The sequence below is a fragment of the Octodon degus genome, unplaced genomic scaffold (assembly GCF_000260255.1).
Source record: "Octodon degus isolate 3935 unplaced genomic scaffold, OctDeg1.0 scaffold00089, whole genome shotgun sequence".
Classification (NCBI taxonomy): domain Eukaryota; kingdom Metazoa; phylum Chordata; class Mammalia; order Rodentia; family Octodontidae; genus Octodon; species Octodon degus.
This window is the reverse complement of record NW_004524665.1, coordinates 7,216,500-7,242,414: the sequence shown is the minus strand read 5'-3', so window position 1 is coordinate 7,242,414 and position 25,915 is coordinate 7,216,500. Positions and strand designations below refer to the sequence as shown.

At 51.5% G+C, this 25,915-nt stretch overlaps 1 long non-coding RNA gene across 1 annotated transcript in view; it reads left to right on the top strand.

Annotated features, from left to right (window-relative positions):
* Positions 1-23,165: 23,165 nt before the first annotated feature.
* LOC111818374 overlaps positions 23,166-25,915 on the top strand; it is an 8,789-nt gene continuing 6,039 nt past the window's right edge. The window contains exon 1 of the long non-coding RNA XR_002822381.1: positions 23,166-23,243. This is a non-coding gene — a long non-coding RNA (uncharacterized LOC111818374). The remainder of the gene's footprint in view (positions 23,244-25,915) is intronic.

Sequence of the window (25,915 nt, the reverse complement as noted above, 5' to 3'; positions counted from 1 at the left end):
CCATATTGTGTGTGTATTATGAGTTTTGCTTGTTTCTGTATGTGCAAGGTGTGAATAAAGACATGGTGAACATTTAAGCTTAAAAATTATTACAGTAAAGACACGTAGCCCCTGCGCATCAAATGCATTCGTCCTGTCTTCCTTGATGGGATGGAAGCCTTCTTCCACGAGGAGCTTCAGCTGCACTGTTGTAGCTGCCTCGATGTCTTGAGCTGATTTCAAACACTGACTCATCATAGCCCTTTGGATTTTGAAGAAGTCAGCTTGGGCGCTGCCCAGGACAGAAACCGTGTGGTCTCCGCCTCCAAGACGAAGCCCTGCATTTGGAGGCGCTCACAGGCCAACTGAGTCAGGTTTTCTGCTGGATACTAAAGGATACATGAACAGGGTTGATGTTTGCCCTGAGACCAATGGGGCCAGGCACCGTAGAGAGCGTCTTCTACCCAGCTTCATGCCCGACCTGAACAGGAGCCCCACCTTCCAGAAGCAGAGGCTTGGAACTATGATTCCCTTTGTCCAGGGTCAAGCAGGGAGGAGAAGCAGAGGATGGGACAGGCAGAGGTGACTCAAGCTGTGGTGACTGAGAACAGTCCCACTGGCCACCAGCTGGGGCTGGGTGGGGGGGAAGCCACTGTGGGACAGAGCAGAGTGGGTGTGAGCCAAGACCAAGAGTCTGGGTGAGCCCCTGAGAGGCTGGGCTGGGAGGCCCCGCCAGCGGGCCCGTGGCTTCCTGGCAGCCCCAGAAGCTCCCTGCGATCTTCCTGCCCACAAACTTGGTTCTGAATGTGAGACTCTAACGCTGCTTCTGGCCACCACAAGCTAAATCACAACCAGAGTCTTGGCTGCAGGGGAACTAGGAAACCGGAGGATTTTGGCTTGCGACCCTGGGTAGGGTGTAAAGGCACACTGCACAGACTTGGAGCTGCTCACGGTTGGAGCCAGCTGCAGTTCCCTGTCAGCGTTAAATGGTGATGTGTGTGTGTGTGTGTGTGTGTGTGTGTGTGTGTGTGTGCATGTGTGGTTAGTGTGCTGATTACGTGCATGCATTCTACCCTCCTTTCATGCGTGGCTCTGAGTAGTCCACCCCCATCCCCTCTGGCGCATTGCCCACCATGCTTCATGTCCTTTTCAGCCAGCTGCCCTTCTGACTATAGTGCAAATGACCACCTGCCCACCCAAAACCCCACCTCCCTTCCTGCTTCCTCCTTGCTCCTTGCAGTGGTTCAGTGCGTGTCAGAGCCTCCCCAGGACTCTGGCATTCCAGGACAGACTTGCCATGCAGTATGGGCCACCCAGATTTTAAAGTGGAACTTTAAGAGGTAATGATGGGAGGTTAGCAGGGTAATGATTTTAGATGGACAGATTTTGCTGGCATTTCCTTTTGATGTTTGCCCTTTCCCTTTCTTTCTTGAAACCTGGAATGTGATCATGCTATTCAGTGGTGAAGTCCCCTCCCCACCAGGTGACATGGGACAAAAACCTCCTGCTGAGAGCCAGAGGAGAAGCCCAGAGGTGTTCTGAAGGTGTCCTGCCAGTCCTTGCCCCCTGTGTTAGTTGATACATTGTGTCAACTTGGCTGAATCAGCTCGGCAGCATGGGGGCCTCGCCCTTCAGGTGGGCAGGGCCCAGGAATTGAGAAAGGCAGGAAGCCGCCCTGCCTGGTTTCCTGCTGCCCCGCCCCGCTTCCGTGGAGAAGTCTGTCTTTGAAGGAGCTTGATCTCAGCAGCCACACCACTCTGGAGGAGCTCTGATCTTCACTGTGGAGTGCTGATCTTCACAGTCAGCGCAGAAGGAAGAGAGGCTTGATGGACGCGGCTGCAGCTGCTGCTCTTCCTCTGCTCTTCATTGTTTTCTGCCACATGAACTGCTGTTGTTTGCCTTGGAGCCAGTGGAATATGGACTGAACCCTCCAGTAACTGTGAGCTTAATAAGCCTTTCCTTCCTTCATTTTGAGTGTTGAGTATTTGTCCCAACAACGAGTAAAAAGTAACTAAGACACCCCCATAGGGAAGGACTTATAACAGGAAGAAAAGGCCTTGTTTGGATTATCCTGGGCTTGTCCAATTTTCTGGGTGTTTTGTATTGGTAGAACCCAAAGGGTCTTCCCTCTACTCCATCCTGGCCTGATGGAATTTTAGGGCCAAAGAGGAGTTAGGACCCATAATCTCTTTGGTCAGAAAATTTGGGATGATTGATTGATGATTGATGATGCAGAGTGTGCCTAAGGAGAGTCACATGGAGAGAAAATACTCTCTCAGGCTTTCATAGAGAGCAAATTGGTCAAGCAATGGCCATGACTCATCCACATGGCTGACACTCACAAAGGATCTACAATCTGAGGTTCAGGGTTTCAGGTTAAGTCCTGAGGGGATTTGACTGACCTTGTCAGATACAAAAGTTACATTTCTTGTTATATAGGTCTTGTTTCATCTTGGTCTTAACCATCCAGCAGAAAAGTATGAAAACCAAGTATAAAAAGTAAAGCCACATTAGTAGGCTGAGCTGTAAAAAGCTCAAGTCAACAGCTACGGACATTGCCAGTCTTACAGAAAACCCACTACTATCATGGACTACTGGACTATTTTGGGAGATTCTACTGAATTCAAGCACCTACAGTATTTAAATGACAATGGAATCACATTTCTGACAAAACGAACCAAAAAAATGGGATAGAAATGAATGACCCTTTTGTATCTGTATATTAAAATAGTTAGGATAGATATATAGATATACATCGCCACTCTCTTAATTCGATGAATAGAGAGGTTTGTTACAATAGTGTTTGAGACAGGATATCATGTCTGCATCTTGTACAATGAATAACCACTAAGACAACAATATGCAATGTATTATTGAAAATGTGCCAGTAATCGGTTGTGAAACTGTCTCATTAATATTTGTTTCCCAATAAAATTTTTTAAAAAAACAAAGAGGAGTTAGGAATTACTGAGCCATTATCTGCCTCTGCCTTGCAGTTCATTAACACCCGATATGGATGTGTCAGGCATACAGGGTTAGAGTTTTAAGCTCCCTGAGGATGGAAATTACATATGTATCTTAAGATGATTAATATTGAAAATATTTACCATGACCAACCCAGCAAAGAGGATAGATTCATAAATTGTTCGACAAAGCTCTGGAACAGTCCTCATTATGGAAAGTGTCTCATTATAGGAAAGTCTGGGGATGCGTGGAGAAAGACTCAAGTCCTGCGGAAGGATGAAATGCTTTCATTATAAAATTCATTTTGCAAAGCTTGCTGTATCCATGGCCACACAGTAAATACCCCCAAGATGATGGATTCTAGCAACATTGTTTTACTGGATCTTGCTTCTGCTGGCTTGAGCCCACTTGGTGGTTCTGCCTCTGTGGCTCAGCTGCACCCAAGGGACAGACTTCACTCCCGTGCTGGCCCAGGTCCCCCTCCATCTGCCCCCATTTCTCCCTGGCCAGCTCAGTCTCCCTCAGAGCATGGTGGTGCCAGGAAAGAGGGCTTCTTAGGGGGCATTGGCTTCCAAGAGGAAAGTTAGAAGTGGCGAATGCAAAGCTGGCTGATCTTTAGGCTCAGGTTGGAAATTACACTGCATCTTTTCTGCCACCTCTGCTACTGAGTGGGGGTCCTGGGACTGTTTTCCAGGTCCTTGGTCGAGGACCAAGGGATGGATGAAGACACACGGAAAGGCAGTGCAGAGATGGACAGAAGTACACTGTACAGAGCAAGAATGGCCCTGAGGATAAAGGGAAAAGAGAAAAGGGTCTTTAGCGTCTGTAACACCTGGACTAGCCTCCTCCTCTTGTAAATATGGCACCGAGACAACTATCCTATCAAAACTCACCTGGTCTTGGGCTGAGGAGATAGCTTGGCGGTCTAAGTTCCTGCCTGGCAGGCGCAAAGACCTGGGTTTGACCTCCAGTACCACGCTGTGCCGGTCTGGTGGGGCACACCTGTAATCCCAGTGCTGGGGAGGCTGAGATAGGAGGATCACTATGAGGCTGAAAGGCATAGTGAGACCCTGTATCAAAAGAATACAAATAAAAATACAACACCCTCAAAAAACACCTCATCTGGTTTCACACCAGATAAAAGTTGTTATATTGAAAATGTCACTTGTGCTCTTTCCAGATACAAAGGAAGGATCAGGAACAGTGTCTTTTGATTGGTCATGGCCATATGTAACTGAAGAACTGGAATACTGTCTTCTGATTGGTCCCAGATTTGGATGAAGGATCGAGACTACACCTTTCTCATTGGTCCCTTGGCTAGTGCTCAGGCGTATTAGGCCTGGTGTCTTTCGGGTCTTCAGAGCATGTCCTCCCTCTTCAGGAAACATCTCACTGCACCACTCAGCCTTGAGTTTCTATGAGCTTTGACAGGTTCTGCCCAGCTGGCTGTGTGGTTCACCGCTGCCCCAATATCCTACCTCCCTTCTACTGAATCAAAAAGGTCCCCAGGCCTGCACACACTCTTGGGGTGGGGAGAGATGCTCCCGTTAATGGAGGAGTCGGGAGGCCCACCACAAAGGGCCATGTGAGGTGGCATGTGGTGCTGTTGTGGCCCTGGAAAATGAGCGTGCCCACTGTCTTTACCTCTCCGCCAGCTGGTGGCACATATGAGTTGCTTTATTTAGCAATTTTCTTGCATGAGGAAGAGTTAGTCACCACCCTTGCACCTGCTCAGTGATGTGCTCGCGCCTGGCATGTGGCATTCTCCTTCAGCGTAATTGCTTTTCCAAAACCATCCTCTCTAGACGTAAGCTCTGGATTCCTCAGGACTTTCTGCTCTGGGAAAGAAAGCAGTTGGTCAGTCTACCTGACTCACCCAGGCCAAGGGCCCCTGAGATGGTGCGCGGGAAACCACCCTGTGTTTCTCAGGGAGAGGAGGGGCGCTGGCCTAGTGCTTGCAAGGGGGGTCTTCAGGCAGCCTCAGGCAGAAGGGTGACGTGTGCGTGTGTGTGTGTGTGTGTGTGTGTGTGTGTGTGACACTTCCGCCTGTCTCTGGAGCTCAGAACAGGGAAAGACAAGCTGCAAGAAGCCCTGGGGCTGGCCTTGCAGTGGTGGGACCTTCAGAGACCCAGTGGGCCTGGTTCTGGAGCCTTGACCTCTGGCCAGTGCACACAGAAAGGCGGCAAAGCCCTGCACTGTGAGGCCCTGGGAGCTGCACCTGCCAGAAACCCAGAGCTGGGGATGTGCTTGCTCAGGAGGACGGATCAAGAGCGTGGGGGCCAGGGTTAGCCTGATGGCTCAGTGGGCTAGAATGCCTGCCTAGGCAGACACAGGGATGGCGTTCGATCCACAGCACACTGTGCCAGCTCTGCCCCCGGGGCGCTCTGAGACAGCCACAGAGACTGAGTGTGGTGGTGCACGCCTGTAATCCCAGCACTTGGGAGGCTGAAAAGAGGATCACTATGAGTCTGATCTATATAGTGAGACCCTAGAGACCCTGTGCCACATACAGAAAAAAAAAAGAATGGAGGCCAGGCCTTGATTGTGGTTGCTGCAAGGCAGGTCCTTGTGTACTTGAATATCAGGAGGGGCCCTGTGCCACGCGTCTGCAAGATCTGTGGGCGTGAGAGGATGGGGAGGAGGCAGAACACAGAGCAGATTCCCTCAGCATGGCTTTGTTTGGACTCTGTGGGACAAAGAGGCCAAAAGCGAAGCAGCCTTCTCCGCCTTAGCAAGAAGCAGGCCTTTCAGGCTCCAAGCCTGAGCTCTGGAGTTAGACCTGGGAATGTTTAACTACAGGAAAGCTTAACACAGCCCAAGGACCTTGGCATGGGACCAGTCTGGCTCCTCCTATGTTCAGGAGGGTCTGGAGCCTTTTGGAGGAATGGGCAAGGAGCTGGATAGGGAGGAAACAGGGGCCTCCCTCTGGCTGCACAGAGCGACAGCAGGGCCTCCTTCATCCAGATGGATGCCCCGGAAGTGCAGCAGCATTCAGGGAGCTGCTCAACTGGAGCAGGGGCTCAGGGCACTGCGAGCTCCAGCCCAGATGGCTGCTCTTAGCGTTTCTCTAGGCTGGCGCTGTGGTTTAGTTGGTGATAAGGAGTCAGAACCAAGCCGCTTATGGGGAGTTAAGCCCAGGGACCTCACATGAAGCTACATCTCCAATTGGTTGTATTTTTGTTTTTAACAAAATCTCAATAAATCACTAAATTGCCCAGGCTGGTCTCAAATTTGTGATCCTATTGTCTCAGCCTCCCAGAGCACGGGGATCACAGGTGTGCACCACCGTGCTTGACTTGGACCTAGGATCTTTCTAGAGTTCTTTGGTCAGTCTCGAGGGCCAGGGCTGTCCGTACAGAGTAGAACCTTAATCCAGACAAGTTCTGGCTGCATAGACACTTGTACCCAGACACAGGGACTCTGTATGAACTCTGTTCTGAGCAGAGCTGGTCTCTGGAGTACCCGCCTTGCTCCCTGTGTGTACACATTCTCTGTCTCTGTCTGTTTCTCCTCCCTATGTCCTTCCTGGATCATGTAGTGACAACACTGAGATGGCCCCGTCAGTCCCTGAGTGACTTTGGCAGGCACTGTGATTTTAAGTTGCTGACAGTGCGGGGTCAACTTGTTACACAGTGTAGTTCATCCTGGGCTGGCTGCTACAGTCTCATCCTTCAGAACTGCACACACAGCTGCCTCTGGGTAGGGGGCTAGGGAGTCAGGTCTTACGGCCTTCACTCAGAGTCAGGCAAGCAAGAGAGGTGTGTTGGGTGGGTCCTGAGGCCTGGGCCAGAGTCTGCTGCTGCTTCCCAGGAAGGTCTCAAGATAGTATGGTCATATGTGTGAGTCTGGAAAGGAACACACACAGATTACAGCACCACGCATGCATGCAATATGACCACTAAGCCCCTCTAAATGAGACAAGTTTGAAAGAAAGAGGGATTTTCCTTTCCTCCCTCAATTTGTTTCTGATTTAGGGAAATCCACAGCTTCTCTGCCTTAAGGGTTTCCAGTCCACTGCTCAGACAGTACAGTCTAGTAAGTGACACCAGGCGAATGTGACAGAAGAGAACAGTGAAGGCCAAGCCCATAATCACATCTTCGTGGTAAACGCCCCTCCGAGTGTTAGGGAGGGCCAGGCACAGTCAGGAAACCGCAGCTGCGTCATAGAAGTGCGATCTTGGCTGAGCACTCTTGCCCCAGCTCAGGAGAAGTGAAGGGGAAGTTCATGACATCTGCGAAAGACCGCGACCGCGTGGTAGGGAAAGGCCTTGGGGATTCAGCAGAAGTCTGAATTGCAAGAGCTGGCGCAGTGGATGATTAATGCAAGGTGGAGCTCAAGGGGCAATTCAGAGCAACACCGAGCGCAGGTGTGGCTTGGAGGAGGGGCCAGGGTCAGCAGGGCAGGGGCAGCCCCTCCTCGGGGGATTGGGTGGGCAGAGTCCAGGACAGTGCGGGCCACATCATGGTGGTATATGATGAACATTCTACCAAGTGGGCTTGAGCTGGGGCCTGGGCACAGCAGTGGTTTCCCCTGACACTGGAGCACAGAAGAGTGACAGACTTCGGTCTCCCACAGGATAGTGAGGAAAACGAACTAGCAGGGGGCTGGGGAGAGAGAATGACCAGCCACCTCTACCTGCAAAGGTGCAGCATCCCCAGTGCACCGATTCTGCCCCCAAATTCCTGTGCTGCCCAGAAACGGCGGGTGTCACTGGAGCTACTGGCCAAGAGGGCAGAGAAAGGAAGGGTTGGCTACTGGAAGGGAAATGTTGAGAAGACACAGAGTCTAAATCAAAGATCCCTGTCCTTCTGAAGGGTTTGTCCCATGGGGACAAATGGAGAGAGTGAGATCCAGTCCTAGCCCAGGCCCCAATGAGTGTGTGGGAGAGCTTTCCGGCTACCCTGTGCAGGCGGGACCTACTGGTCCCAGCCAAGGTGCAGCGTGGGTGAGATCCTCTTCCACTCCTTTGGAACCCCCACCACCACTCTGTAGCACTCCCCACCCCATGAGAATTTCTGCCTCGTTCTGGGGACCCACAGATCCAGTCCTAGCCCAGGCCTGGTGAGTGTGTAGAAGAGCTTCCTGCTACCCTGTGTTGGCAGGACCTGCCAGTCTAAGCCCAGGCACGGCATGGATGAGACCCTCTTCCACTCCCTTGGGACCCCCACCACCACTCTGTAGTACCCCCCTACCCCACCTGCCCAATGGGAATTTCTGCCACATTCTGGGGACCCCCAGATCCAGTCCTAGCCCAGGCCTGGTGAGTGGGTGGGAGAGCTTCCTCTCCCCCCTACTCCACCTTGTCCCCTCCAGACTCAGCTCAGGCCTGGCATACAGGCCTGAGGTGAAACCCTGCAGCTGAATCCCTGTACAGAGAGTAGGGACAAAACCACCCAGCTATCCAGGAGCAGAACATCTTGCCAGAGGGGCACAACAGGATCACTCCCAAGGGCGGCAGCAGGAAGGAGCTGAGCACAGCAGCCAGAATCAAGCCAGGCACAGCTGGATAAATACAAACTTTGTAGATCTACACCTGAACTTCAGTAGGTGCTAAGGTTATAACTGCAACAAAGCTCTACAACAAAGGTCAGAAGACAGTGCTACACAAAATGACAATTAGAAGGAGCAAAATGCAATCTCAGACCCCAAGCCCACCCATAACAAGTGCAGAGGGCACTAACACAGAACAAATTGGGATTCACACAGCTGAAATCAGTGAATCAACGGCTTCTGAAATAAAGAAACAACTGCATAAAGGTATAGAGGAGCTCAGATTGGAAATGAAAGAAATCCCTGAATTAATAGCATCTGCAGTAAAGAATCAAATGCAGAAACATATGGGGGAAACCCAATGCCCACCCAGAACAAGTGTAGAGGACACTAGCTCAGCTCAAATGTATGAATTAATAGCGTCGATAGTAAGTAAGCAACAGCAGAAAGTTGTGGAGGAACTCAGAACGGAATTCTTTTCTGAAATAAAAAAAGAATTCTCTGAACTCATAGCATCTGAAGTAAAGAATCAACTACAGAAACATAGGGAGGAAACCCAATCTGAAGAAAACACTGCAGTAAAAGAATTAATAACTGCTTCTAAAGAAGACATTGATAAAAAAAAATAGAGGAGATTAGAAAAATGACGTATTCCTTGAATAAGCAATACAGGAAAGAAATAGATTGTATGAAGCAGAGTCAAAGAGATATAGAGGAACTTAAAATCTCAGTCACAAGCTTGCAAAACCGTTTGAGTAAAAGTGAAGAAAGAGTTTCAGATCTTGAAGACGCTGTTGCAGCTAGTGAAAAGGTAAGAAAAGCTCTCTTAAAAACAACTAGGATGGGGGCCGGGGAGATGGCTCAGTAGGATAAGCACTTGACTGGCAAACGTAAGGATCTGAGTTCAATCCCCGGTTCCGCAAAAAAAAAAAAACAAAAACAAAAAACTAGGATGTAGAAAAAATAATTCCTCACTTGCAAGACGATGCAAAGATGGACAATGTGAGACTAATAGGTAGCAATGAGAAAGAAGGAGTCAATACAAAGGACATTAAAAAATAAGGGCAGAAGTAATAGCAGAAAACTTCCCAAATATGAGGAAACAATTTGACATTCAGGTAACCAAAGCATACAGAATGCCAACTAACCTCAACCCAATTAAAGGAGAGAGTGAGAGAAACAGTGATAGAACCAGCCCAGCAGCCCCTGGCTTGGTGTCCACGCCTCTGCCCTGTTGATTATTAAGGAGGAAGAAGAAGCCAGTGACAGCCAGCCTCCAGTGCCCTCCTCCTGACCCTGGGTGGGATTCTTGTCAGTCTCCTCCCCAGGGCTGCCATGAGGAGCAGAAGGGAAAAAAGCAGGAGGCAGAGGTTCACCCTCAGCCCTGCATCATGTCTACCCGCGGCAAGCTCATCCTAGCCTGGTTGAAAGGGAAATGGGTTTTGGGTCAGGAGCTAAACCAAAAGGCTTAATGTGGAAACACAAAATACCCCTTCCTGTTGGCTATTCCCCTCCATCCTGTCATCCCCTTCTGCTCTGAAAACTCGCACTGCAGGGAAGAGCACTCTGAGACAAGGCAGGTGGGAAGAGCACCCCGAGCTGTGAGCACCGGGCACATCCTATCAGAGGGATGAGGGGTGTTTGTGAGGGCAGAGAAAAGACTTGGATGCAGCTCGGTCTCGGGCAGCTCAACCCTCATGCTAGCACCTTCCCAGCTACGTGGGGCCCTCCCGATTACCTACCATGCAATAATACTTTTCTAGATTGTCTGCCTGTGTGTACTTTACCAGCTCCTTTCTGGTAAATCTTGTTGTTGATATTAAATTTTGAACCCAGGGTCTTTGTGCTGAGCTACATCCTCAGCCCTTTTTCTCATTTATGTTTTTAGACAGGGTCTTACTGAGTTACTAAATTGCCCAGGCTGGGATTGAAACTGTGATCCTCCTGCATCAGCCTCCCAGAGCCCCAGAGCACAGGCATGTGCCACCAGGCTCAGCTGCGACACAACTTTTATATTAAGTTGGGCTCTTCCACCTCCCACTCAAAAGCATCTAAATAAAATAGTAGCATGGTGACAGATGTGAGACTGGGGTGGCCTTCCTCAAGGAATCTTCCATTTGGGAACAGAGGGGGAGTTGGCTACTACAATGGACAGCATACAGGGAGTGGGAAGGGCAGGCTAGCAGAGCTCACCAGCTGGGTAAAGGCAACGTGGCATGGACTCGATGAGTTCAGGTGGGCACAGAGCAAGGAGACCATTCTGTCCCTTTTACAGGAGGGAGAGCAGGAGACATTAGGCAGAAAGCTTTTACTAAACATCCATGGTCACAGTTCTCTGGCTGTCTTGCACTTCAGTGGGCAAAGTACTTGAAGTGGCCAGTGTAAATTTTCTGGTGTGTCCAGATGTCCCCAAACCTGCACAATTCCTCATTGTATTTTAGCTCCTTTCTTGTGCTTGCTGATGACAGCTCTGGTGCTGAGCCGAGCTCCCACAGACAGCAGAGGCCCTGCTGGCAAGCAGGCCGGGGGCTTGGAGGCTCGGGCCTGAGCGAACCTTACAGTTGCATCTGTCTGAGTAAAGTGCTCTTTGTCACCCAGCTCTCTTCCTGTCTGCCAGATGTGCCAATCTGCCTTATGCGTCATCTGCTAAGTTGTTGGTGGCAGCCACATTCCCTCTGGGGAGCAGGGTTTCATGGTCCCAGCAAGCCAGGGGAAGGTGCTGAGGTGAGCTTTGCCAGTCATCAAACCACCTCTGCACATCCAGCCTCCTGGTGACAGGTCCCTGGGCTTGGCATAGGAAGTTCTGGTGGACTCAACAACTTTGAATGACATCAAAGAAGTGATGGAGAAACAGTAATGGAAGGCTGATGAGCTTGGAGGCTGGGTGCAGCCAGCTGAGCACTGGAGGCTGCTGGCTAGGTCCCTGGACAGATGGCCCTGGGGTGTGGCCTGGACTGTAGCTTCCTGTGTCTGCTTCCTTCTAAGAAGTGAGGGGGAGCCTAAGGCCGGAGGTAGGTGGGGAGGGTGGACAAAAAAGGAGAGTCCCCAGTGCGCAGCCTGCTCGCTGGGCTGCATCTGAGGCATCAGATAACCAGGGAAAGAGGGTCAACATGGAGCCTGCTCTCTGGGCTGGCACCATCTGGGTCACACAGCCCAGGATCAGGATGCCCCAGTCTTGACACAGTGGGAAGAGGTGACCTGTGACTTGGCTGAGGTTGAGCAGGCCGGGGGCATGCAGTCCTGCCCCCATACCATGACGCTCCACTACCCAAAAAGGGGGCCAAATCAAGCCACTCATTGACAGGAGCCAAATCCTCAACCTTGCCCCAAACCATAAGATGCTTGAACCCTGCACAAAGCCCCGCTGGTGCTGGGAAGCCTTCTCTCCAGCCCACTCCACCTTGTGGAGCAGGTTTTGTCTTTTCTCTTTCAGATAAACCATTGCTCCTCTGCCCTGCTTAGTTCTTCCTTCAGAACACCAGGAATCTGGATAAGACCCCCAGCCCAGTAACAAGTACACGCCCAGAGAACCAACAGGAGCACGTCTGAACGGGGTGTTAAACGGGCCTGCAGCACCTGGCTCTCACGTGATGCGACTCCTTTGGGTGATCCCTGGGCTTGCCTGGCAATGGGAAGCCAGTTCACTTTTCTCCTGAGCACACATCGATCCCAAGAGGGCACTTGGCAGGGCCCAGAGCCCCAGCCCAGCCCCTCTACCCCTTCCACTCCAGGGCTGGGTCCTAAGGACATGCAGAAAAGCCGGATAGTTTCATTTTCCTGGGGCTCAGCTGGGAGCGACTTCTCAAGGTTCTCTGTGCTTACTCCAATGTACCTGATCTTTACATCTGGGCCAGGGGCTGTGGATGTCCAGTCTAGGCACAGCTGTGCAGACGGGCCTGGCCTGTGCCCACGTGCTATGAGCAGCCAAGGCCAAAGCAATGGGCCTAAGGGCTCCCAGGAGCAGCTGCAGTGCAGGGCTGCTCTCAGCAGCAGGAGCTTGGGGGCCCTCACCACACCTGGGGGGTCAGGACTGGGGCCGGGCTGCCCCCCAGCAGTCTGCTTGGCCAGTAAGCATTCAGCGGAGCTAGACTGGGGAGGCGTTGTGGGGAGCTCTCACCTGGGTTGGCTCTGTGGAGGACCAGGCAGGTGGAAAGAGCCATGCAGAGGCACTGGGGGGACGAGAGCAGAATGTGGTTGGTGCTGTGGAAGGAGGCCGAGAGGAGGCCAGGAAGCTGTGCCGGAGGCACTGCGGGTCCTGTCTGCAGGAGGCCTTTCCTTGGTCACTGACCCTGCACCACAGACACTGGCCTTCCCGCAGGCTGAGCCTCACCCCCAGCAGAAGGCCAAGGCTCGGGGCCAGTTCAGCCCTGTACCCTGCAGGCAGGAAGCCGCTCCACTTTCCTGAAGTTGGTGCGGGCAGTGACTTCCAGCTAGCACCCCAGCTTGGTGCTCACTCTACGCGCACAACAGGGAGTCCCGGCTGCAGAGAGGCGACCACAGGAGCTCAGCAGGGGTGGTGGGACAGACGGGGTGGACAGAGGGCTGGAAGCCTCGCTAGCAGTGAGTGTCGTAAGTGATGGAGGAAGAAGAGAGAAAGAGAAGAGGAGGCAGGAGGAGGGAAGGAGAGAGACAGGTTGGTTCTGGGAGCTGGGAAGAGGTAGTTGTTTTGATTTCATCTGTAAAATGTGTGCACCAACTGGTGCATGTTTGTTTTAATGGAGTAAGTGTGGGGCTGGGGAGATGGCTCAGTGGAATAAGTGCTTCCCTAATGCAGTAAGTGGTGCCATGCTGGTAAGACACGCAGTCAAGTGCTCCTAGGGCTTCTTCCCAGGCCCCCCGCTGCCTTTCCTCCTTGAAGGCAGCTTCAGGAGTGTGCTGCTCTCTCACTGGTGGAACCAGCACACATTTTAGATAAGAACAAAACCCACCACCTTTGTGCTGGGCTCGTGGGTGGGGTGGTGCTGACCTCAGGCTTCTGTCTAAGAGTGTCACCAGCAAGCTTATCCCAGAGTCTCCCAGGAGACCCAGGCGGGCAGCAGGTGGGTGGCAGCTGGGGAAGGCAGCAGTTGGCTCGTGGGTACACATCCAACTCTGGGGCTGAGGCTGGAAGGGTTCTAGGTTCTCAGGAATTGAGCTGCAAGATGAACTCTCGGGAAACTGGCGGAGTGCCTGACCTCAGGACACGTCCCAGGCCTCCCCTCAGATCCAGGTGGGGCTGGCCTTGTCTTGTTCAGCGAGGGAGGGCAGGTGGGCTGCTGGGAGCAAAGGAGGATAACTAATTAGGAGGCCCCAGAAGACACATCCAGCCCAAGCCAAGGCTGTTGGAGACATACATGCTTAGTCAGAAGGACAGAACAGGGAGTGGGTGAAGCTCTCAGAGGAGGGTACCTTGCAGGGTGGCTGGCAGCAGTGAGCCAGTGGCAAGTGCACTTACGGCCAGATCTCCATCTTCCCAAGCCCGCACATCGCCTTGCGCCCTGCAGGGACCTGGTCCTGCACCCGGTGCCAGCAGAGCTGGGCCTCTTCTTGTGGTTTGGATTCTCTTCTCCCAGCTGCACACATTGCACAACATCTGTTGACCTCTTGGGAGCTGAGCTGGCTGTGTCCTCTCCGAGGGAGCCACCCGCCCACCATGCTGTCGCACCACATTGCCAGGTCATGTGTTTTATGGGCCATTGAGATATTTGTTGTCTGAACCATGATCAGGCTAAATAGAGCAGATAGACTATATCCAAAGGCGGGGGGGGGGACCACCTCACACTCTGCCGAATGTCCAAAGGGCCTGTCTGTCATAATAAACTGTTTTGTTGGCTCTGGTGAATGCTGCATGGGTTTCTCCTACCCCAGCCTGCATTTCAATCCAAAATGGAGGTGTCTAAAAGATAAAGTGTTTGAAGGAGTGGAGGTAAAGCAGTGCATCCTCAACCTGCTGCTAAGAATGGCATCACTCGGCCTCGGAGCACACCGAGACTCCCGGGACAGGGATGCAGAAGGGCACGTGCAGCAGAGAGCAGTCCCTGCAGTCCCCTGCAGGAGGCCTGGAGGATTCAGGCTTCACAGGGCTCAGAGCTGGTGCCTGTTGGGTGAGGGGTGTGTGCTGGCCTTGCCTGGGCTGGGAATGCAGCTAGGAACTGACTAAGGGCAACATGGTGACACAAAAAGAAGATAACTGTGGCCCTAGACCCAGGGATGGTGACACAGCAGGCCCCTTTGTAGGTCAGACAGAAATGGCACGGGGCTTGAGGCCCAGAGGAAAGTCTGGGCATCCCCAGGGGTGCACATACAAGGAAAAAAAACACAGGGCATGGCAGAGTAGCTGGGCTCTTTATGAGGAAAAGAGGTTTATGTAGCTCACGCGTTTGGACTCTGGATGTCCACGATCAGGCAGCTCCATCTGTCCAGCTGCTGCAGCTGCATCACAACACGGTGGAGATGTAGGAAGGAAGCCAGCTGCATACAGGAGGGGCCCCGCGAGGCAGCGCCTGGCTCCAAGGAGAACTGGGGAGCAACATCCACTGCCCCGCATGCTCAGCGCCCCACTCGCCTCACTAAAACCGAACTTCAGCTCACGAGCATCAGGGGTTATTTCAACCCACAGGATACAAATGAGCATTTCATTAGCTGGAAACGCACTGAGTTTAAGGACAGATTAGAGGGTTTTTTTTTTTTTTTTTTTTTTTTTTCCCAGCTTAGCCCTGTGGCATGGGGATCGAACTGTGGTCCCTGCGTCTGCCTAAGCTTGCCTAAGCAGGCGCTTTAGACCGCTGAGCTATCTCCCCCGTCCTGTCAGAGCTTTTTGAGTACCCATTTAAAGTTACAGATACCCTGGGAACCTGTAGACCGGCAAACTCAGATGCCAGGTAGAAAACAATGCCACGCACATAAGGATTCCAGGAGCAGGCCTAGTAGTCTCAGACCAGAAGTCCCCCACCGGAAGTCTCACAGGCCAGCTCTCCGACAGCTCTCCGTAAAAAACCAGGCCGAATTTCCCTAGAGCGTGCTTCAGCCAATAGTTTATCAGAAGCACATTCGTGTGAGCGGGGAGAAACTGCATCTTTGCTTGAATAGTTCGTTACAATAAAATAATTGTATGCTAATGACGCAAGAGCGAATTTTAAAGGGAAGAGCCTCTCCAGATCAAATGCTTTTATTTCTCCACCGTCTTTACCAGTCATTGCTCAGGCCTCATCCTACTTTCATGGTTGTAACGATGACATCAGGCACTATTTCTTGTCCTCTACCACTTTTCTTTTGAATTACTACTCTTAGGATAAACCCAAGAATTATTTTATTGGGTCTGAGCGTGTTGCCAAGTTGTTGCAAACACCAGGAAAGCCCTATTAGTTGAACCACATTCTCTTGGTTCCCAAGTAAATAAGTTTCTATTTAAAAAGCCAAAGTTGGTCTTCAATTTGCTAAAAAAAATACATTTAAAAATAATTAACGGGATGGATACATGTCTAGATTTGGTGATTTTAGATCCTTTTGCACATATTACTGGATGGCCTCTCTCTCTTTTCCTCTCTCTCTGAGTTTGATGTTTTTACTAACTGGTTGAGGATTTAATATTCAAGCCGGTTCGTCCATATTTTTCTTTAGAACAGGCACATTCCATGCGACAATTTGGACACATGCCAAAAATAGTAATTTGCTGCTTATTTGAAATGTAAATTTACCTGGGTCCCTTGATTCTGTCTGGCCACCTGTTTCTGTCTCTCCTGTCCACGGCCAGGGGCCGGCTTGGGGCCCTTTACCAGGCGCACAGGCTGCTCCGCACAAGGAAACTGCGGGTGGGCTCTCGGCGCTGTGCCCACGGGTTGCGTCTCGCCGCTCGCCTGGCCGGCACCTGACCCCCGCGTGGGAGCCGGGACTGACCCGCGCAACCCTCCGCTTCAGCTGCGCGGGGTGTGGCAGGGCTCCGGGCGCTGGGCAGCTCAGCAGCACACGCTGCTCTTCTCCACGACTTCGCAGGCCCGATGTCCGACGGGAAGATGCCCACAGTTGCTGCTTCTGCAGGCTCCCCTGCGCTGGCGGGTGGCGTTCTCCCTGGGGCTCTGCAGCCTTTTCCCTCTGCACCCGACTGCGTCCAGGTTTCCTCTCCTCACAGGACTCTCCCAGGGGGCAGCTCTCTAACGGCCTTGTCTCCAGGTACTGTCACAGCCAAGGTACGGGGGTAGGACCTCAGCGTAGGAATTTGGGGGTCATGTTGGGACAGAGCCTTGCTTTCCTGTAGCTGTTCATCCAGGCCTACCCTATTCTCTCCTGTGGTCCTGGCCCTGAGGCCACCCCACTTCTCCACTAGGGTTGGAGCCACAGCGAGGCCCTGAGCCACAGGACAGCTGGGCTCCCTCAGGCCCTTCCGCCAAGCTCAGTTCCAGTTCTCCCGGGTGGGGCCCGGCCACTGTGGACAGATTTCCCAACACTGGCCAACACCCTCCCGGACTTCCAAATTGGAACAGGGCCTGGAAGTTTCTCCCGCACTGCCTGGCCACGCCAGGGCTGCCTGACCGGGCAGCTGTCTGAGTCACTCTGGAGGCTTCCCTCCACCTGTGTTTTCTGGGTCGTGGACTCAGGACTGCCCTCCCAGGAGGAGCGCAGACACACAGGTCCTCTCTTCTGTCAGGCCGGATGCCTCAGCTTGGATGTGCTGTGCAGCTGGATTTTGTAAGTCAGTATCAGGACTTCATACTGTGTATCAGTATCTGTTTTTCTTCTCTGTTGTTGGCCTGATGCTGTTCAATAACATATAAAGCTCCTGGTCCCATGGCCCACGGAATGGAGGTGGGAGCACCCAAGCTGCGTGCAGTTGTCCAGCGCTTGACCGTGAGCGGTCCGAATCCTATGGCCTTAGTGCACAAGTGAGGGAGATGCTTAATGGTATGGTGATAAATCACATGTTGAAGTGTTACTATTTTCAACACATTGGGTTAAATCAAGTTCAGTAAAAAAAAAAAATCAAATGCAATAACCCTATTTGGATTATTCATCTGTACAACTAGGAGCATTTTTATTCCTTCAAATTATTGTTTGTTATGACTTTCTAGAGAACTTGGGGGCTTTACTTCTATTTTATGTATCTTCTCAAGATCATGCCAATGTATATAATATTTCTGATATTTTTGATCATTGGTTTGGGAGCATAATTCATTCTGGGAATGAATGCTTGTCATCCCAAGCACTTGTATATCAAAGTGAATTTCCCCATAAGAAGTGATAACCTCAGACAATTCATTCCACAACTCAAAAGTAGTCACATAAAAGTGATAATACTGCATTTATAATACAAAATCACAAAGAAAATACTAAATATAAAGAAAGATAAATTAACCTGCACTTACCTTTGAAAACCCTCATGGCTGGTGGAGGGAGTCAAGAGGGAGGAGGGTCACTGTGTGGGGTGACTTCCGCTGTCGCCAATGGAATCTCTGCTATGCTGGCAGCCCAGAGGAATCCTCTTCTGGTTGTGAAGCTTTGACAAGGAGTCTATCTACTGACACTTGCTTCTGCCCCCTTTTGAGGATTTCATGCAAAGGTGACATTCCACAGTCATTAAACAGACTCACTGCCTGCCCTGCTATGGCCTTACTCAAGTATTGCTTTCTTATAAAACGTGGCACTGCCTCCTGCATTGTACACATCTCCCTAATTTCATCTGAAGTGAAGATTCCTTTGCCTTTTTCTTGTCCTCTGCATATGAGATCTGCTTCTTAAACTTCTGCTGCTATGAGATTGTCATCTATAATCCTGCAGAGGGAGAGCATGAGAGAGGGAGAGGAGAGGAGAAGAGAGAGAGAGAGAGAGAGAGAGAGAGAGAGAGAGACAGATATTAGTTGTTTATCAAGTTTACATTCATTAGAGATATTTGCTGGTCCTGTGGAACATTCCCAGAACAAATTACAGTCCAAGGTTCTACCATACATTTTTTTTTTTTTTTCCAGAACTGGGGATTGAACTCAGGCCCTTGTACTTGCCAGGCAAGTGCTTATTCTACTAAGCCATCTCCCCAGCCCCTCTACCACACATTATTAAAATTAGATTTACTTATTGATTTTTACTGTTGCTAAACACAACATTTAAATGGATACAGAATTCCACAAGTGGCTGTCTACCGCTCTGCATGTGATTGTCTTTAACTCAAGGCTTGTACATCATATTATTTTTCTCTCTTAAATTTTAAGCCAATATTCTAATGTTTCAATTAATGTTCCTGCCAAAAGTACATTTTAATATCTGCTAGAAGAATTAGTATCTTCCACATCACTCTTATTTTTCAGATTGTGTCTTACAAGCAAGGCTAAGCCAATTTTTCTTTTGGATGAATTTCAAAATTATTGCCAAATTCACAAGGAATCCTACTTGGATTGTTCATCTGTACAGCTAGAAACATTTTTATCCCCTCAAATTATTGTCTTTTTATGACTTTCTGGAGAACTTGGGGACTTCATTTATATTTTATGTATTTTCTCAAGATCATGTCAATAAATATATTTTTGAGGTTACTGTCAATGGGTTCCATGCTCAGATGACACTTGTTTTTATACTGGTGTCCTTCAAACTCACTCAATTAAGCTGTATATTTTAACTGTTATTATCTGTGAGGAGTATTTGACCACACGCACTCGCTGCATTTTGTTTCCGCTGTCACAATACTGCCCCAGAGACCAAGCCTCCCTGTCGCTAGTTGGCAGTCCTGGCGGCGGCGGGTGGCGCCCGCGAGCCTCGCTGGCCAAGCTGCTCTCTGAGCCGCTCAGCCCTTTGACCTTGGCCCTGCTTCCTGGTTGGCTCTGGTCCCCTTTAAGACGCCCATTAGAGAAGCACGGTCCCTTTCCAAGCAAAATAAGCAGCAGAGAAGACAGAGTTTTCTTCTGGGTCTTTGCAGTTTACTTACTATAAAAGTAAAGCAAATCCTCTCTCTCTCTCTTTTTTTTTTTGGCTTTGAGACATATCTTCATAGGGTAGCGTACCAGATTATAGTTTTTTCCCTGGTGCTTTGTTAAAAATCTCAGTGGACAGAGGCAGTTATATATTTCCTTTCCAAACACATATCCAAAAGACAGAAAAAGGGTCAGGACTAGTGTTAGGGTTAGGTTTATAGTTGGGGTGGAGGCTAGGGAAACTTACTTTAAATGTTCTCCTATTGTGAACATCAATGCTAGATTCTCTAAGGTTGCCTGTCAAAATTATTTTTAAGTTACTAGGCCCTTATGCTGTCCCTGAGGAGGATCTTCTGCTGTACCTCAGTAGATAAACAGGTTCCTGAGCTCCCCTTGGAAAAAGGGCGGCCTCAGGGATTTTGCAAGGTGAGCTGTGGAGCGTGCAGATGTCCTTAGCTCCCAAGCGAAGACGGAACACGGCACCCTGCTGACTCTGCAATAGCAGGACCGAATGGCTGCTGACCGTCTAGACAGAGCCCCCTGCAAGTGCAGGGACAGATTCTGGATGTTGCCGGTCCTGGTCCTCAAGAATGTGCACCAGGTTATCAGACAAAACTGGGTGTTGAGAAGCCTCCTCTTCCCCCTTTGAAGTTGGGTTTAAGGAGGAACTGGTCCCGAGTCTGCAACTTGACACTCCTTGGCTGTGAAAATTCTAGAAATATTTTCATGCCAAGAAGCGTGTGCAGCACAGCACGCCACACAGAGCATACCTTGGACAGACAGTGTCACGTCCTACCTAGGGAGTGTCCTTGGTTGGCAGTCTATAAGTGAACAGGCGGCCCTCTTTTTGAGTGAGTGTTGCCTAGGAGTTCATGTGGTGGGAGAGATGTCTTGGTAGGCCTCGGACAAAAGTGGGCACAGACCTGGGGCCTCTGCCTGCTGCTCACCGCCTGCACTGCTGTGCCGCTGTGCTCGGTTGGGCACAGGTGAGCTCGAAGCTGAGTGGATGCCCACTGTCAGCAGAGGGACCCCAGCCTCGCAGCCCATTGTCCATCTCTGGGTACAGGTTCTCTGCGTCACTCGTCCCCATCTCCCCACTTTGGGCGGGGAGCATGGGAAAAGCCTGTTGCTACCTCCTCCGGGCATCTCAGCTGCAGGGCAGGAGCTGGGTCCTGCAGTCTGGGTTTCCTCACCCCTGGAAGTTGAGATTAAGGACCTGTAGAGTAAACCTCCTTCTACCACAGCCCGGTGGGAGCAGCGATAATGCGGCATCTCCTCTGCTAACTCCCTTTTAAACAAGCGCATCCTTCAGCTGATCCAAGACCAGATAAAAGGGGGACCCAGGGTTTCCCTTTGAAAATGATAATGAATCCAGACAAGGATTCTTGGATGGATCATTTCTGCTCTGGTTTGTATTAGCTCTTCAATTAAAGAGTTTACACAAGGGGCTGTCTGGAGGGTCTTGTACCACATGAAAGGGAGGAACAGCCGATCCCTATAAGAGGCATCCCCTGGCTTTCCTCGGTTGTGTTTCCCAGACCTTGGGAGAGACTGGCGCTTTTCAAAGAAGAGGTCAGGTGGTAGGGAGACAGTAAGAGGCCGGCTGCACAGATGGCCCTCCCGGGGCCAGCCGCTTCCTTCCTCTCCCATCCACAGCGGCCCAGCCTTCCTTCATGGAGCAGGAGAAAGGGGAAGTGAGGAGATGGTGATCCGGGGAACATGGAGACTTGGGTAGGTCCCCAGGTCCCTCCTCCTTGGGAACCAGGCCACTGCCAGTTCTGAGCTCTGTGCTTACAGCAGCTCACTCTCACCAGGCTGGATGAGGCACCCCGTGTGGCGTGGACACAACCACGGAGTCCTGCTCTGTGTTGGGTGAAGCTGCCCAAGGTCAGAGTGTCTGTGCCCACAAGATCCATTGCCAGGCAGCCCCTGCCTGCCTCAGCTGTGCTGGATGCTGGGCTTGAGCAACCGTGGATGCCGCAGGGCCTGTCTCCTCCACCGCCTGAGCTAAGGGCTTTGGTTACACAATTGTGTTTGGAGTGGGTTAATATCGTGACACTCTGCAGTACACAGAGAATGGTTCAGGATTCACTTTAAGGATGGAACAGAAGAGAGGAGATGCCAGCCTGGGCTTCAGAGGCTTTCAGGGCCCTGGCGGCCGCTTGTGGTTGGAGCCTGACCTAAAAGGATGGCATCTGGGAAAATGCAAATGCCATGGCTTGGCTGAGCATCCTCAGGGGCCCCGATGTGGGGAGACTGGGCGTAGCCGAGGGCACCCCTTGGAGAACGTGGGACCCCCTGGTGGAAGGAAGTGAGTCACCGGGGACTTTCATTCACGTGCCCTATGGCACCCCGAGTTGTCAGCACTGAGTGCTGTCATAAAGTCCTGGCAGCTGGTGCCCAGGCAGCTGCATGCTGATGCTGTGCTGAGTTTTCCTCTCCAGTGAACTCGGTTGCTTCACATTGTCCATCTGCATCGCTTTGCAGAGAGCAGCCTGCGCGATTGTCACCATGCTTCATACTAAGGTCATTTCTTGTTATTGGTTTATCTGACCTATTTATTTATATAAAAGGTAGAGACCAGTCATGTTTGATAGTGATTTTTTTTTAAAAAACATGCTGGCTGTCCTTGGAGGTCACCCATTCACTGGGGTTTCCAAGCTTGTCAATTTGTATTTTAGTATTCATTCCATTCCTTCCAATCATAGATAACTTAGCTCAAGTATTGACATCTGTAGTGGATTTCTACCTGGTGGTCAACTTCTTACACCCAGCTGAGTTGAACTAGTGTGGTGCTGGGTGCGGGAGGCCCACCTGAAGATTGTTGCCAGCAGCCTAAAAGGCAGAACAGAAGCTGTCAGAACACTGTTAGGGATGCTATTTGGAGAAGCTGTTGGAAACTGCAAGTTCTCCTGAATGTTATGGTTCAAGTCTAGGTGTCCCCTAAAGCCTCATGCAGTCATAGGGCAGCTTCTAGAGTTTGTGATTAATTCAGGGTCCAGTGCTGGGATTATGGGTGTGAGTGCTACACCCGCCCTGGGGCAGACGGCCTGAAGGTAATACAAGGAAGGGAGAGAGGCTTGCTCTCTCTGGTCTCTGCCACCACAGCTACTGCTCCTCCCTTTCCTCTTTACTGTCCCCTCATCCTCCTGCCATGTATGGCTGCCCTCTGCTGTGTGCCATGCTACCTTGGAGCCAGCCGAGTGCAGACTGAAACCTCCACTAACTGTGAGCTATATAAGCCTTTCCTTCCTTAATTCTGGGTGTTGAGAATTTTGTCCCAGCAATGAGAGAAAACTAACTGAGCCAACACCCATGAGAATTTCCACAGCTAACTTTTCTACCAGAAGCTTACTCTGCTGCCTTCACATAGATCTATCGTGACCCCACACAGGGGCGGACACCACGTCCTCTCGCTTCTCTTTGGACCGCTGCCGCGTTCTCCCAGCAGCTCATGTTCTTTCCACATCTTAGTTACTTTCTTATATCTTTGGAAAAATACCTGACATCAGAGGCATATAGGACAAAATGCTCCATTTGGCTCAGTGTGTGATGCTACGGGTCAGGCTGCCCCAGGGCAGGGTGGTGTGGCGGAGAGGCCCGGGGCAAGGGGAGCTGCTGGGGGAAGAGGATCCTGAAGTGGAGAGAGAGTGAAGTGGGATGCTTCTAGGTCACAGCCCCAATGACCCGCCTCCTGCCACCAGGCTCCCCCTCCCTATGCACTGGGGCAGGCGGGGTGGTGGGGAGTGACTGAGACTCCTGCTCCTCCTAATCCTATTCTCTCAGTCACTTGTGGAAGCGTGAGAGCCCCAGGATGCCCAGCCCCTCTCCATGTGCCTATCTTGATTTTCTCTTCCGAGTGGGCCCCAAGAAGAGGACTTTCCTGCAGCCTCTAGTGCTGGCCCTAGAGATGGCCCTCAGCCCACCTGAGCCAGGTGTGTCCCATCTCTGGATGTGCATGTTCCAGGTGCGCCTTGTGCCTCAGTCACCACATCCTCCGGGAGAGGGCTGGGCCCATGGGCCATCCTCACTGTCCAACGCGTGTCCAGGAAGAGTAATAGCTCCTGTGCTGGGGCCCCAGATCTGGGCATGACTAGGGGTCTGTGCCATGGAGCATAAGCCATGAAACATGGGACACATCCACATGCTAAGGAGTGGGACAGACATGTCCTCAGGTGGGGGTGGCGGTGTGGCTGGCAATCAGCCTTAGCTTTTGGCTGTAGTTTTAAGAAATTGATGCCCAACTGTTACCTAAGCAAACAGCTTGATTTAAAAATTGGTGTGCAAGGCCCAAATTGAAAAGCTTGTTATCTAAGGACCAGCCTGGGCAATGGGTACCCCAAGGCTGGAGAGCAGCTCCCCACTCCAAGTGTAGTCTTATCCTGAACCAGGTTGGCAGCCCCCAGGCTGCAGCTCAGAGCTGACCTTGGGCTCTCCTGTTGGCTTTTCCAGTCAGGAATTCCTTTTCCCTCCACCCCATTGCATGCCAAGTGACACCCTGTTTCAGAATCGCCCTTCCTGATGTGTGGGAGTCTTATCTCATATCCTGTGGGACAATGGCTGAGCGTGGCTGCAAGATTACCCAATAGTCAGTTTCCATAAACAAAATCCATCAGCCTTGCCCCTGTCTGCCAGAGAGGTTAGCGCGGGCTCATTCCAGGAAAGGGACTTATCAGTTGGAGCCGGTGACGATGAGCAGGCAGGTTTGGGGTGATGTGCAGAAGCGCCCTGTTCTCTTGCTGTGTCTGTTCCCTGGTGGCCATACCATGGGCTCGGGGGCTTTCACACGCCCAGCATCCATGCCCTTACCCTGGCCACGGCCCTCTGTTTCCTTCAGGGACCCACCAGCTCCTGTTGCCACTGCCGTGCCAGATGGACCTAGCATCACAGATGTGTGGGAGTATGCTCCTAACTAAACAAATCCAGTTCTTGCAGACATCAGACATGGAGCTAAAAGGACAAAATTGGCTGGGACTTGTTCTGTGGAAGGCGGAGCCCCAAGGCGTCTCCATGCTGGTTGGCCTTCGGTTCTCCTTGTGTTTTGTGAGGCATTTCATATTTTTTTTCATTTTGCTTTACTTCACCAGGACCTGTTGCTTTTATTTCAATTACAGAAACCCCTCTGTCCATGCTGAGACTAGTAGGGAGAGGGGGTAACAAGAGGAAGGCCCAGGGGCAGGACCAAGGAAGCAGAGGAGAGGCCCACAGGAAGGTGATGTGCAGGTCCCCCATTAACCAGCAACCCGGGGTAGAGGAGGGTTCAAGTGAGTGGGAAGATGCACTGTGACTTGTGGGCAGAGCTCTTCATGGGATCAGAGATTGTGCGCTCAGTGGCAGGGCTCTTGGAGCCCGGGGATCCAGAAATGGAAGGCCCATGGGGCAAGCAGTCTGCAGCCCTGCAGCGCACAATCCCCAGAAGATAGATAGTGGGAGAGAAAACCTTGATCGTGAATGCACGCAAACGTACCTAATTCAGATCCTGGGAGTCCTCGTTTGGTTCCCCGCAACACTGGCTTAAGAGACCTTTGAAGTCACCCTCTCAGGGCCCTGCTGCTCTCCCGCACAGCAGTCCCCCTGAGCTGCACTGCCTGGCTTCAGCACCCAGCTGAGAGTTTCTGGAGCACCAGGGACCACAGGGCAAGTGCGTGCTCTGGGCAGGGCGAAGTGCTTTGGCCCAGAGCTCTGGGGACCTCCAGGAGCTCTCTCAGGGTGAGGCAGGCACAACAGTTGCGCACCAAGTTTTTCTTCCACAACTCAGGCGTGACTGATTGCAAGGCAGTTTGGCTTGTGTTGAATGCAGCTCACAGCCCACGTGTCCTGGCTTTCTCTGGCCTGACTCCTGGTGTGGTGTTCAGGGTTCTGGGCCCAAGCACCCATCCTTTGTCTCCTGGCTCCCAGCCACATGCCCTTCTCTACCCCTGTTGGAAGCCAACGAGAGTCCCCAGGTATCCTGGGAGGCTGAAGCTCCTCTGGCTGTGGCTGCCCCTCTTCTGGGGACTGACCTGGGCCAAACCCTGTCACAGTGCATTGCCCCTCCATGGGAAGTCCCTCTTCATAGTGGCTGCGCACCACACAGTGAGATTTTCCTACTGTGGTCGTAAGTGTGGTCCATAAACCAGGGGTGTGGCTGACCTCTTTGACACCTTCAGAAGTATGATAGAAATTAGGAGCAGTCTTTGAAAACGCATACCACATAAGTATGAGCCACAGCTTCAGGGTGTTCTGGAAGTTTCTAAAGCCACCCACTGGACTTTGGCAGAGTACACAGCCACCACCTGATGTGGGTCTTCTCACCTGTCCACACACACAGGAGGTACCCAAAGTGCTGATCCACACAGAAGGCTCCAGAAGCTGTGGGACTGAGGTCACAGAGGGAGCTGGAAGCTGTGAGACTGAGGTCACAGAAGGTTCCAGAAGCTGTGGGACTGAGGTCACAGAAGGTTCCAGAAGCTGTGGGACTGAGGTCACAGAAGGTTCCGGAAGCTGTGGGACTGAGGTCATAGAAGGCTCTGGAAGCTGTGGGACTGAGGTCATAGAAGGCTCTGGAAGCTGTGGGGCTGAGGTCACAGAAGGTTCTAGAAGCTGTGAGACTGAGGTCACAAGAGGT